The following is a 14,683-nucleotide window of genomic DNA, read 5'->3' as shown; positions in this document are numbered from 1 at the left end:
GCTCGCTGCACAGCAGCTTCCCATGGCACAGATGATTGTGACTGCAGAGGTGTTTAGCAGTGGCTCAGCTCCAGCTCTGCCCACCTCAGCTGGCACCAGGCCACCAGCTGCAGATCAGTGCAATATGTGCGTACTCAGAGCCCCGTGCTCAAATTCCAACAGATCATCACTTTTTAGTAAATAAACTAAGGAGCTAAACCATGAGCTTCCAAGACAAGCCAGCAAGCAGTTAAAGCAAGTCTCGTATTTCACCAAAACCAGGAAGGAAGACATACCAAAATAATTCTGAAGAAACCACCTGAGATACCACAGTGACTCCAAATTTCTATCTAATCTTGATTTAGAAAAGAGAAGTTATCATTAGGGTAGAGAACTATAGATGCACATGACTAACCGATCAGCAGATGATGTCAGAATTCACCACTGTCCTGAGATTTCCCTTTTAACCTTCCCCAACTCACAGTGTAAGTTCTATTAAACGAGCTTTTAATTTACCAGTTTTTAAATTAAGAAACTCAAGATTTTGCAGTTCAAGTGCCTTTACATAAAGAACTAAATACATATTGTGACATTTGCCAAAATTTCTAAGAACTGATGCTGTCTGTAGTTGCTGATTGTTAGGCACAGGTGACCACTTAGTGAGTTTCCTTTGTGTCCTTACTCCTGTAAAGTTTGATTTCTCTCTATTCAATTTATCATTTTCTTCTATCAAGATTACTTCACCCAGAAGGAAAAAATAGTGAAGAATTAATTAATTTGTCCCTTTTTCATAGTATGTTATAGCACTGCTGTACCAGAAAAGAAAAAAATCACTTAACTGAATGGAAGAAAATCAGATTTCCACGAAAAAAGGTACACCAAGCCACCTATTCAACATCAACTATGTAAAAATTATATGACAGTACTTGAACCAAAGGGGAACCCTTTCGCTCAACAAATAAAGAGACAGTAGAATGCTTTGATCAAGAGTTTTATTTCAAGAAGAAATTCTGGTGATGTAGCACCAAGTGAAGCACAGGGTGTTAATCACTCATTCCCCTTCAACCTCATTAAAAATCTCTTCTTCTGCTCCCACTTCAAAGCTTGCAGCTGAAAGCCTGATTTGTCCTGTTGGGTCCAGAGTGGGATGGTTCTCCAAATCTCAGAGTTATCACCAGGGAGTGACAGGCTCCTCTGTGACATGAGTCCAGACACATAAAGGAGCACCCACTCTACTATTCCTTCCACAAAGCAAGCTGGTGTGTGAACAAGCAGCCCTGAAATCCTGGATTCATTATCAAGCATGTATTTTCCCCATATCACCTTACTTAAGTATGTACATAGACATTCCTATAGAAAAATCTGTATTTTTAACTCCTTGTTAAAGGTCTCATCATGTAAATGCATACACTGTGTTCTGTTAGAAGTACCTTGGATAAAAGATTTTTTTTCCTTCTCTTCTTTATCATCTCTGATATTTGCTATGTTTACAGCTTTTTTTTCCCAACTCAGTAATTCATGGTAATTTCAATATATTATCCATATAGTTATATATATATAGCTGCTTCCCTAAAGCAGCTTGTTTGTCTGCTGCATTCAAGTACAGAATCATTAGATTCCATATAAAAATCCAGCTCCTGGAAAGCTGAGAATTTACCCTACAGTTTAGAGGAAGGTCATAATAACTTGCCCTACTCTACCTCTTTAAACAAAGATTCCACAGCTACCAGAAAATGAGATGCAAAGAAGATCCTACATGTTCTACATTTATCTAATAGAAGTGCTGTAAAGATAAGCAAAAAAAAAAGGGGTTTTAAAATTACTCAAAAGCAAGGATTTATTTACCCCTCTGGCTTAACTGCTGGCAGTATCAGCAAGGCAATTCCATTACAGCTGATGGTGGTTGTGTGGTACGAACACCTCTTAAAGAAGAAGAAAATAAACCAAAGGACAGAACCCTTCAGGCTGGAAGGAGCTGCTGGAGCCCAGCCTCCTGCTCAAAGCAAGGCCAGTGCTCCATTCAGACCAGGTTGCTTTCACCAGCTGGGTCTGAAAACTGACTCAAAGAAGATGCTTCCCTAGAAAATTAAAGCCTTCTTCACATATGGTCATTTGTAATGACATAGTTCAGAGACCTCCCAGCAGCCCTAAGCCAGTGACAAATCTTAAATCACTTTCTTTAAATACTTCTACAGTTAATGAAGTTCAGAGCCACTGAATTACTCCAGGTTCCCAAAGCATTCCAAGAGTTTTTATTAAAATGCAAAAAGCACCCCTATTATTGACGTTGAACACATTTTTCAGCAAGTTGTGCTCACAAGTGAGTACATCAATGCAGGCAGAGTTGGAGTCTCAGCTCCGAGGACAACCAGTGCTGACTCAAAGAAAGCAACTGGTTTTCTCTCAGCGTGGGACAGGGTGGAATAAATCAACTTGAATTTCATAGAAATAAGCTATGTAAATAAGTTTGCACACTAGTTTTCAATACCAGCTGTCACAATTGCTTTGCTGTCCCCTCCATCCAAGACACAACACATATAAATCAGTTCCCGCAGACAAACCCTAACAAATAAACACATAAAGGCAAACTTACCTAAGTGATTTGTGTCACAATATTTGTTTGGAGATGATGGCTCACATTGACTTGCACCCAATCACTCTTTACCTCACTCTCTACACACATTTCCAATGCTTCAAATAAGCTTCAGCATTTATTGACTAACTGTAAAACATCTCACATGAAGACCAACACATTAATTCCTACATACAGTGTATTTTTCATAGCATAAGCTGACAAAGCAACACATTTTTACAGGCCTACATAAATCCATACTTAAAGCTTTTTTTTTTTCTTCCTTTTCAAATAAAACCCACATCTGGTAAATGGTAACGGAAAAAAAAAAACCCTGAAATTTCCCTAAGAAGAGGCAAATGCAGGCACAAATCACCAATTCCCATATAGTCAAGCTCTGCCTCAGGTTTGCACATTGTCAAATTGGTGACAATGAGCAAGTAGGTGCTAGAAGACCAAACAATATTGTTACAAATTTCAGGACACGCTTGGCCTTTGCTTTAACGAAATGAAGTCACGAACGAAGTGCAGAAAGAACATCTCTCAACACATCCACAGGGTTCAGTGTGAATAGGAGAACAGACACCATTTGCACCTCAAGAGTGCTAAGAAGTACAAGGTAACCAGTCAGACACCTGGATGATGGGCTCAGCACAGCAAAATAGAACCTAAAATTCTTTTTTACAGAACTGATGGTAAAGAATTTCTCAAAGGATACTCTCATCAATTTGCTACTATATGAATTTTAAAAAAGAAAAAAAACAAACCAGTAAAAACTTCTAAACTAATACTGTTGATTCTTTACTTTGTGATCTCTTTTGAAGGTCTGTATTAATTCTCAACATCAGGAATAAATCCACTGCAGGAAATCATACTACAAAACTACATTTTTTGGAAAAGGACTATGAAAAGGAACCAAGTCAAACTACTCAAGATTTGCCTTGGCTTTAATGTCTTGCTTGAATGTCAGGTGTAGTAGAAAGGACCCACACTGGAGCATTGTAGTTATTTCCCTTTTTGTAGTTCAACAAGCACAGGACTGACTTTATTAAAACACTGCAGAAGTCAGGAAGACAGGGAGAAGGAGAACACAACACAGAGCAAGATGGAAACAGTGGGAATACAGCAAGATTATTTTGAACTTCTATTAGAAGAACACACAAACCCTCCCAGAAAGCTCTGAATGCTCAAACAGCACTGGAGCACTGGCATTAGAGTTACTATCCTGCAGGAAAACTAAAGAAAATGTTGCAAGAAAAGATGTTGTAAGAATAGCCAGCAGTTTATTTGCCACACAGATCTGTGTACCAACTGCTGGATTACACTTTACACCCTTCCCAGCTCCCGGAATCCACAAGGTGCAGCAACAATCCACCACTGCCTCCAAAACCAATTAGCTTGTAACAAATCTGACTCTTTCAGTCAGCTCTTCTCATATGAAGATGAGCCCTTCCTTGATACTTGTCCCTTAAATGTTTAGTATTCCATAAGAACACCCTGGTTTACATTTTCCTTTGCTTGAGCTTCTTGCCAGCAGAGAAGCTGTACCCCAGCTATGCGCCTGCTGTTATCCCGCTCAAGGTGCCAGGTAAATCAGCTTAACATCTTTCACAGGCACTTCCCCCTGGTTATGTGACAGCCACAGCACACACGGTTTCTGTGACTCACTGAGTGGCTTGCAGCTGGCATTGTTTGGCCATCATCCCTCTACATCTGTGCCTTTGCCACTCCAGCCTGGCTGATGAGCATTTCAGGGTGCAAGAGACTGTCATGTTGCCACACAAGTTAATCAAGAACTTGTTCCAGAGCTGGACTTCATTACAGGGAGAGATTATCCTGGGAATGCCAACAGTCTTGCCCCCTCAGGATGGGACATGCACCTACCAACTGCTGGTTTAAGGCCTAATTATTCATCTAATAGCCATACCTTTTATTTTTTCAGGAAAAAAGCCACTGATAAGTAGTGGTTGGATGTCCAAAGGAAGTTCACCCTGTAATCTTGTACTAAGGTTTGAACTCTGAACGAAGCAACTCAGATGGCTCCCCCTGCCAATATTAAAATCAGACCAGAGAGATTCCCATCTGCCTTGTACTTTAAATCCCAGCAATGAAGAGGCTCAGCATTACAGCTACACATTGTGACATCACCACAGAGATTTAAATATTCTTTTTTTCATGAGATCTTCCAGGGATGGGGCATCCAGAGCTTCTCTGGACAACCTCTTTGAGTGCCCCACCACCCTCACAGGAAAGAATTTCTTCCTAATATCCAATCTAAACTTCCTCTCTATCGACTTGAAGCCATTCTCTCTTCTTCCCTCTTGTTTAATTTTCTACTCCATTATAGAACTGTCTTCATCCTACCACATGCTTTATGTCCATGTCAGCAAGAAAAAGAAGGGTATTCTTAAAAATGGTGTATACATTGAATGCTATTCTCATTCATACTGGTCAAGCTGAGGATAATGGAGGTCTTTTGAAATAAAATACAGTTTGTCCAGAGATCATTGAGGACTATTAAAGTAAACCATGGTCAGGAAGCATATAGATTTCCAATTATTTAGGCTTTTGCATATACACTTACAATGACAAGCATGAAGGGCACTGCAAAATAGGAAAGAAATATCCTTGCAGCATATACTTAAATAAATCCAGTCATCCTCTGCTCTGCTACCCACAATTAAAGCAAACATATTTTTACAGAAGTTGAGGTAATATTTAAGGATTTTAGAACAAAATAATATTGTCTAGAGGTGACAGAGCTTTTGTCAAGCACAAGACAGGAAAGTGTATTTGCCATTTCCTTCTATTTATGTCACATTTTTATCTTACAGTGTGTAAATACAAATTCAGAAAATGTTAATGACTTAAAAGTCAGAACTTACTACAGTAGTTCATGCTTAGGGAGGGAAACACAGGGCTCTTGAAGCTGGTAATATTGGTGTATTGCAATATGAAAACACAGTCACTGCAGTTCCTTACCCTGTGCTGAGGATGGATATTTTTGTCATGACAAGTAGTGTACATAGAAAATATTTACCTGCCACAGGCATTTCAGTATTAGAGTAAAATAAAAAACCAAAACACTAAGGAATGTGACAGTATTTGACTGTTCTGCACATCTGTAATGGTTAATGCTTCTAAGCAGCTCCTGGAAAAATAATCAAAGCTGAAGAATGAAGGGGAAAGCAGCTGATAAATGAAGCTAAGCATCTTGTCAAGAAAGATAAAAATGTGGTTAGAGGTCAATGAAGGACAAGGGGAGGGAGGGAGTGGAAGAATTCTAGAAAATTTCTGGTTGGGCTTCCCTAAAAGACTAAGGCAGAGAGCTGCCAGCAACAAAAACGCTGTCTCCTAAGGAGCGGGGGGAATGAGCTCTGACAGGATGTCAGATTCACAACAGGACAGGTGCTTCATGCAAGTTAAACCCAACTCCTGGACAAGGAAACAGCAAAGCAAGTGTTCTCCCCGCTCTGCTCCAAATAGCTCAGCAGCAGAGGAATTGGAGGAATGCTCTGTGGCTGGGAGATGTGAAAGGAAAGTGCTGGTGTCTTTCCCTCCCATCCAAGAGCAAACGCTGTGCTGCAACCAGAGAGGCACCTGGAAAGCCACTAAGTCATGAGGGAGTGTTTAGGAAGCCTGGTGGCAGGGCAGAAAGGCCAGGCACACACAGGGAGCACAGGAACAAGTCACTAATGGGAAGTGGTAAAAGAATGGCAGCAGGAGACCAGCAAGGGCTGGAAAAGAGCCCCATGTTTCAAAAGGCACATTGCAAATCCAGCACAGAATCATGGAATCTCAGAATGGCCTGGGTCAGAAGGGACCTAAAGACCATCTCATTCCAACCCCCTGACATGGGCAGGGACACCTTCCATCAGCCCAGGTCGCTGATCAAGGCTGATGAGGAGTTTTGCAATGAGTTACAAACAGAAGACCAGGAACTCCTAATAGACCCAACCCCTCTTCTGTCTTGCTAAGAGTTTAAGTAAAACCAAACCCACCCACCACCGGAGTACTTTTTCAATTGTAACTTCTGAGTGCAGGCAAGAGCCCAGCTCTCTCTCACCCTGCCTAAGAAAGGTGAGCCTCTTCCCCTAATTTTAGCCTTAGAAAATGACCAACGCATGGCACACAGAACTTGCCAACAGCAAGCTCACACTTAGCTCCCCTCCTGTAGCACACACCACCTCCTGAAGGTATGTGCCCCTTATCTTCCAGCCTTGCCCACACAGACTGCAAGTTCCTTTGATTCACTAAAACCACAAAGGAGGTAAGCAGCAGGCCCAAAGTAGAATATTGTCTTAATTCTGGAGTTATGAGGTTGGACTGTGTTTTCTTACAGCTGATCACCATCACAGCTGTCCATCCTCACTACATCAAAAGTCACCTAAGGAGAGTTCTCTGCAGTCTCACACAGGACAGCTTAACCCCAAGCAGCACTGCTGTGGTCTGTATTGAGCTAGTCGCTTTGTGGTCTGTTTCTGGGACATAAGGGAAAGGCAGGGTACCCGATTTGTTATGTCAACTTTGCACATTTCATTTTGTTTTGCTCCCATCTTCCATTCTTGGAAGAAGGAAAGCCCAAAGACTTGACATTTATGGTATATTTCAGTTTGAAACAGAGGCTAAGTTCATAGGACATGAAGTAAGCAGTGAAACTGCTAAGCAAATACAAGAACTGCAGTGAAAGAACACCGGTAGTAAGACAGAAAATTCCTTTTCTATTCAGAGTATTTCATAAACTCTTGTTAATTCAGTCATTTTCTGGCAGAACTTGTTCACTAGAATGAGTTCTGACAAAAGATTCTACTACACTCTTTACCAACTCCTTAAAAAAACCCCCTATGTTCCCTTGTATGCTAAATAGCCTTTGTTATCTCTTTGGAGTATCAAGTTACCAATTCCAATCCGATTAACCACATGAAAACACTGCATTGTATTCAGTGTGACTGTTCTTTGTTAGCCCTGTGCTCCCGGGTGCCACTTCCACTGCTTGAAATACAAAGTCTCCAACTCAGCTTATTTGGAGTTTCTGTCCTTGCTCCCAATGAAAACAGCGCAAATGCTTGGATTGACTCGGAGGAATGGATGAAGCCCACGACAAGCTCTAAAAAAAAATAACCAAAAAACCACTATAATCACTTCCTGCTGGGCAAGGACAAGGGCATTCAACCACCACCATATGTTTCTCTCCGGATGGGAATTATTATTCCAGGTACTGCTGCTAGTTAATATTGCCAGCCACAGAGCTGCAATGGCACATTTAAGCATTTGCTCTCTTGATTCCCAATATTGACTTCTAAATACTATCAGCTGTGGCATCTTCCTACTTTCTTCTCCAGGAAGACTCTGACATGTGCAGCCACTGATGAGTTCCTTTTTAGCTTCCCCTCATGTGTCACATAGAAGAGGGAGAAGAAAGACAAGGACAGACAGATTTGACAAGTGTTTGAGTGCCTAAAAAAGATGCAATTTAACATGGAACTGGGGGATTTGCATCAAAGAGTGCTCTCTCCTCTGTTTGCAAGGAAAACTGATTTTTTTATAAAGTTCACTTAATGCCACACTACTCAGAATTAATGTTAGTATTAATCTACTGGATAATTGCTATAAATTCATTAATTGTCAAGATACATGCAGCTTTTATATGGCTTCAAGGTTAGTATTTAAGAAACACAGACTGACAAGCAAATATCTACCTTTCAGAAAGCAACAAATCATGCTTTGCTCTCAATAACCCCATTTTACTCAGGAGGAGGTAATCACAATCAGCATAGGCATGGCAGGAGGGGGCAGGAGGGAGCAGAAGGTAGAGGAGAGAAAGCAGATCCGATCTGTTGAAGATCCCCAACCAGCCCGATGACAAGAACAGCAGACCCTTCAACCCTTAAAGCCACGCTGTCTCCCCACTTGAGCACAGACACAAAACATCTGGCTGCCGAGTGGAATTACAGCCTCTCTTTATCCATGCTCACGAAGCTGCTGACTGACAGCAAAACCTAAAGTTTCCAAAGGTTCTTCCGGAAACTCCAAACTCCTTTCGAACAACAGTTTGGAAACATTGACAAACACTTCAGGAGTCCAAAAATATTTTAGCAAAACACTTCCAGTTTACTTGAAGCAGAAGGAAGTTCCAGCTCTGAAGATTCCTGAGGAGAACACAATAAAAAGAAAGCACCGACAGCCTGGACAGTTTAAAACTGGACGATGCAGAGGCACAGCAAAGTACACGCTGTTGCAGTAAGGGAAGTAAAACTCAAGGTTACACCAAGCACAGATTTCAAAGCAAGTAAATAAATTCAAACTACAGTGTCAAGCCTGGAGCAAGGGCAGAAGCTGGAAGTCAGTTGCATTACACATTTCTAGAAGTTTCCCTCCTCTTTCTGCTCAAAGGGGTAGTAAGGCATTAAAATCTGACATCTCAAAACACCATGAAACCATCATGACTGCCAACATGGAGAGAAAACTCTCCTTTCAAAGGCAGAGATGTCACATTACACTACTGAGGAGGGAGCAATACCACAGCAGAGGACAACACTCAAGCTCACCTTTAAAGCTGTGCTGCTTGCTTGCAGGTGAAAAACAAATCCTGGACCGCCTCACAACTTTTCCAAGCTCAAATATCCTCTTAGGGCATCTGCATGAGCATTTTCCATTGACAAAGAAGGTTAAACCCTCTTAGCTGAAACACACATTGCTCTGTCTACAGTGCTCATTTCAATCCTCAAAATTAATGTCAGTCCCACACAGAAAAACTTCAGGGATCTTTAAAGGTTATCCACAGATTACTTGTAGCCTCTCTACAAATATTTTCCTCCAAGTCCCACTATCTGGGATGACATAGAGCACACAGGCCATGATATGAAGATTCAGTCGGAAACGATGGGTGTCGACATGTCTTGCACAGCAGACTCCAGTACTGGAATTTAAGTGAAAACATAACTTATAATACTTGGAATTGGCAGCATCTCCCTGTATTATAATGCATGAGTACACCAGGGTTTTTTTAGTTACTGTGGATGAAGTTGTGAAATGTTTCCTCAAACTCAGTTTGAAAGAGCACAACATAACTGGCTCCAATGTAACTTTACTGCTTATGTTTTGGAGCGAAAATTAATTCAGTAACATATATCACTACCTTTGGAGACACAAGTGATCAGCAGATCACTCTCTATGAACTATCCCATGCATTTTGAGGGAAAAAAAAAAAAAAGAATTATCTTTTTATAAATATTTGCTTATTTAAATTACAGACCTAGCTTGCTATCCACACAGAAGAGACTACAGAGATGACCGTCTGTCCTCATTACCATTCTTCCCTTCTTGTGCTAAAGATAGCATGGAGAGTAAAAATAAATAAATCCTCAACAGCATTAGGAATTAGACAATGTCATGTTGAAAAATACCCCAAATGAGGAGCCTTATCTCTCCTCGCTGGCTGGGAGGGCAGGGGGGCTCTGACCCACAGAAGGGAGGTAGCACTTAAGCCTCCCCTAGGTGGTCTCTTTGCAGCAGGCTCTACTCCCAGCTGTAATTGCTTGTCAGTCCTAACTGGATGCCTGAACACTCTGGAACGTTCAGCGAAGTATTTAAACAGATGGATGGTACAGGCCACTGGAACAAACCCCGTTTTTCCCTGGCTGCAGCTCTCTTTCAGCACATTCCTTTGAAGTCTATGCCACTGAGGAATCAACAACAGCTGAGAAACATGTGTTATCATACAACACTGAGCGCAGCCACAGCGCTGCACAGCAAGATGCTTTTGTGCAATAATCCTTCACTACAGCAAGCATTACAGGGTCTTTTGTTGTGGGTGAGCCCGTTTTCCAAGCACAACAAGAAAGTAAACTGATTCCTCCCTCCTTAAGGAGCGACTCAAAAGCAAAAAGGTGAATTAAGTGGATTTCTCAAGCGCCTGCCATCAGAAAGCTCACAGTGCCTGTCTCCTGGAGTCCTCGGATACACGAACACTCCCCATATTTACGTCATCATGAAGATGACCAGATGCTTGCAGAGATCTGAGTGAAGTAACAACCCAGAGGGGTCTGCAGTTCCCCTGACAGATGTGACAAACCCCTGTATCTACAGCTCGAACCCACCTTCTTTTCCCAAGCAGGACAAGTTCTGTGATCTCAACTTCACAGGTGACAAACTGGAGAGAGACGGAGCAGGATGGCACCGCTCGGCACACACAGACCAGTCAACCCCCTCCCCACACTTTATCAGCACAGAGAAAGATAACATACAGTCCTCAGAAGAGTCAAGAGAGAAAACAACATGAGCATCCCCTTATCAGCCAGGAAAACCACTCCTGTCAAAGGCGTGAGATCACCACACGCTTTGAAGGGGAATGAGAAGGGTAGGAAGAATTAGTTATTTATGAAACTGAGTTTGAAACTAGATTCACTGCCCAGATTCAGAAGCATGGAGCTGGCTACATGCATTTGCGGGAGGACAGCAAGTTATACACATACAACACATATATACACACAGACACTTGCCTAATAAGAAGTTTCTACAGAACCAAGTCTCATTTTCACTGAAGAAAGACCAGCAACAGGTTAGAGCCTTCCATTTACAAAGTATCCCCATCTCAAACGTTACAGGAAGGCAGGCACTACGATTTATTATAAATCTCATCACACTGTAAAGTCCCAACCCCACCATGAAAAAAATTACAGGAAAACCCAGGCTTTCAAAAAAACCCCAAAAAACCGTAAGACATTTACATTTAATGTGAAGATAGAAGTTTCAAAGACTTAAAAACCCAAGCAAAAACCTAAAATTAGAACGCAAACACACTCGTGGACTAAGCTAAGTTCATAATTACAGACCTCACAAAATAAAATTACCAGGAACAGCAAGCATCACGCTGAGGGGGGTCCTCAGCCCAGTCCCCACATGATAGTTTTCCACCCTGTAATTCAATTTAACAGTTTCTTTCTGAAGAGGTCAATGCTGTCCTTCATATTCCGCTTGAGGCAGACTTAAGGGACCATAGAAAAAGCGTGCACTGATACTGTCAGAGATATTCAGGGGATAAAAATAACCTCAGTCTCAAAACCTGTACAGCAATGTAAAAATCCAATGTCGCTCAAAATAAACGGTGATGCTCAAGAGCCCTACAGCTTTCCAAGAACGAATATTAGCACAAGCCAAACTACCACCTGATCAGCAACCAAAACAACAACTGAACATTTACATGCCAATTATTCTTAAAAATCATGAGTAAAAGCACTTAAGAGAATCAGGGAAATCTCAGTATCCCAGGAGGTGCAGGCAGGAAGGCAGCCTAGGCAGGAGGTCACACTGCCCTGCGATGGCAGAAGCAGGAAAAGAACCCACCATCCTCAGTGCTCAGCTCTGCACTTTCAGCAACTCAATCTCCTTTGTTCCTTTGCAGAGCTTCCCTCAAACAGATTTTAAGAGGTTATAATAATCAACTTAATTTGGCTCTTCAGAATTGTTGCTGGTGTTTCCAGTAACGGTTCAAGGTAGTTTTGAAAGACCTAAACTTCTTGCTAAATATGACTTGGTGTTTTTCTCCTCCTATTGCCCAGTATCCCAAACTTTTTCATCTCCAGGAAAGATTAAAAACAAGGCTAATTGAAACAACGGATCCAATTCTGCTGGGCTCGCAATGGTGGAAAGGATGGAGATTACTTAACTGTAAGAAGCGAACCACCTTTATCTCTCAGACATCCTAAAGGGCATACAACTAAATACGATGAATCCCAAGCAGTCATTTCAGCTCCCTCAGCAATTCATTCCATATCAAAAAAAATTTTTTTGCTCTAAGACTCAGAGAAGTACTTCCAATTTCATGTCAAGCCTACTTTCCAATGAGATATCATCAAACAAAAAGTTAATCTGAAATGAAATGTTCTCTCTTCTTTAAAGAAAGTGAAAAAAAGTAAGGCTGATTGTATTTGCAGTTCAGCCACACGATGTTTCGGACTTTTGGAACGGGATCTATCAAAAGAGGCAATGTAACAGAACCAAGAACAACCTGATCAAAAGAGTTGACAGCTCATTCACAAGCTACATATTCTCTACTGAAAAAGACAGAGCTCTTTACTTTTGCAACACTTAACACAATCGCACCGCTCCCAAACACAATTAGCTGGGAGCCTGAAAGCCCTTAAACAGGTGTCTTTGCAGAAATCATTAGGCAATTGATTTGCTCGCTCTCCACAGCCCGGCAAACACTCAATTTCAACGTGTGATGCTGACTAGAGCTAAGGCAGAAACTCGCAAGGTGCGAATCAGACTTCCTAAACCCCCCGACAGCACTTTTTGCCATGGATGTGAGCAGTTTCCAGCGATTTTGTGAAATGTGTCAACCTCCGACACACCTGCATCTTGGGGATGGGAGGCGTGACAGGTGTAATTCCAAAGGGGACACCGAAATCTGTAACCTTCCCCCGCCTTCCCATTTTCCACACTGACGAAACCCACGAGCAACACTGAAACGCAGTTTAGCACAGCATTTAAATCACTACTCCGCTGGACAGGAAACAGGCTGGCACACACCGGACTAGCACAACCCCAAACCGGACTCTGGACCAAGACCTTTCCATCAACACTTCAGAGCCGGATAAACCAAGCAGCAGAATTCATTTTCTTACCCTTTAAAGTTCATGCCTCTGTATTGTCCTACCGCAATGTATCTGCTTAAGCTTTTCTTATCAATACTACCCCACAAGGAAAAAAAAAAAAAAAAAGAAACCAAACCTAAAAAAACCCCACAAAACAACCAAAAAGTCTCATGCATTCCCTGCTGGCAAAACACATTTTCTTCTAATCTTTCCTCTTACTAGGGAAGAAAAAGAGAGAGGGAGGGGTTGGGGCAGGAATAAAAGAGATTAATCGTGAAACAAACCGGCACTGCCCGGTGAGGGGGGAGAAGAAAAAAGACCAAAACAAACAGTCCACGTAGCAAAAGGGAAAAAAAAGGGGGGGAAAGGAGAAAAATAGGCTTAATTTTCTTTCCGGTGACAGCAAGAGAAGGGGAAGGGGAAAGAAAACTACTACAAAGATTTCCCTGTGTAAGAAAAGGAGGTTTTGAATTCCGTTCCTCAAGGACACCGAGAAATATCCCTTACTTTTCCATGCGATGCCCAGTGGAGAAAGACAGAATGCCAGAAGAGAGGAAAAGCCGGAGGAAGCTGGGGAAGTAGCAAAGGAAAAAGAGAAAAGGACAGAAGCGAGTGCGAGAAGGCTGGGAAGAGGCGAGAGAGGGAACAGCAGAGCCGAAAACGCCAAAAAAAAACAGGGAAAGAAACCAAAAAAACCATGAAAATCCATGGGGAAGTGGGAAACGGGCGAGAGGGACGGGAAAGTTGGCGAGCGAGGAGGAGGCAGGGAAGGGTCACAAACCCCGCAGCGGGGACGAGCCGGGAGCTGCCGGAGAGGGGACGCGGAGCCGGGAGCGGCGGGAAAGGGAGCGAGCGACGGAGGGAGCGAGCGGGGCAGAGGAGCAGGACTTACCGCCCGTCCCCTCGCTCGCTGTGCCGGCAGCGGCTCCGGGCGCCCGTCCCGCGGCGGCTCCCGGGCAGCGCCAGCCGGCCCCGCCTCGCTGCCCGCGGGGGGCGGCGCGGCCGGAGCAGCGCCCGGGGCTCGGCGCGGCCCTGCCCCGCTCCTCCCCCGGCCCCGGCCGCGGCCCCGCCGCGCGGGGGTGGGCGGGCGTGTGTGAGGGGAGGGGGAGCGTCCTCCGCCTCCTTCCTGCCGCTCCCTCGCTCCCCTTCACCGGGGGAGACATGTAACGGAACTGGGGCGCCAGCACGGCATTGTGGGAGCTCTTAAAGCCGCAGCCGCCCCCGCCGCCCCGGCCCCGGCCCCGTCTCTGGCCGCGTCCTCCCCGGCGCCCGCACCGGCAGCTTCGGGAGGCGGCGGCGCTGCAGCCTCGCCTGAATGGAGCCCCTCGGAGCAGTGCCCGGCACCGGGAGCCGCCGCCTCGGCACCCTCAGGCTCTGCAGTCTCGCCTGAATGGAGCCCCTCGGAGCAGTGCCTGGCACCGGGGGGCCGTGGGAGCTCGGGGGGCGGTGGGAGCTCGGGGCCGCCCGCGCTCGCCCGCCCGCCCTCCTCCACACCCCGCTCCCAAAGCACGGTGCGAGCCCCGGCCGCGCCGGA

General features: G+C 43.9%; 1 protein-coding gene across 2 annotated transcripts in view; it reads right to left on the bottom strand.

The window, feature by feature from the left end:
• The window catches only part of RASSF8 (Ras association domain family member 8), a 79,490-nt gene extending 65,372 nt beyond the window's left edge, over positions 1–14,118 (bottom strand). For both annotated transcript variants that reach the window (XM_069003271.1, XM_069003270.1), the window contains exon 1: positions 14,042–14,118. The gene's annotated coding sequence lies outside the window, so the exon portion shown is untranslated. The remainder of the gene's footprint in view (positions 1–14,041) is intronic.
• Positions 14,119–14,683: the final 565 nt, after the last annotated feature.

The sequence above is a fragment of the Aphelocoma coerulescens genome, chromosome 1A, assembly GCF_041296385.1.
Source record: "Aphelocoma coerulescens isolate FSJ_1873_10779 chromosome 1A, UR_Acoe_1.0, whole genome shotgun sequence".
NCBI classification, from domain to species: Eukaryota; Metazoa; Chordata; class Aves; order Passeriformes; family Corvidae; genus Aphelocoma; species Aphelocoma coerulescens.
This window is presented reverse-complemented; position numbering and strand designations above follow the sequence as displayed.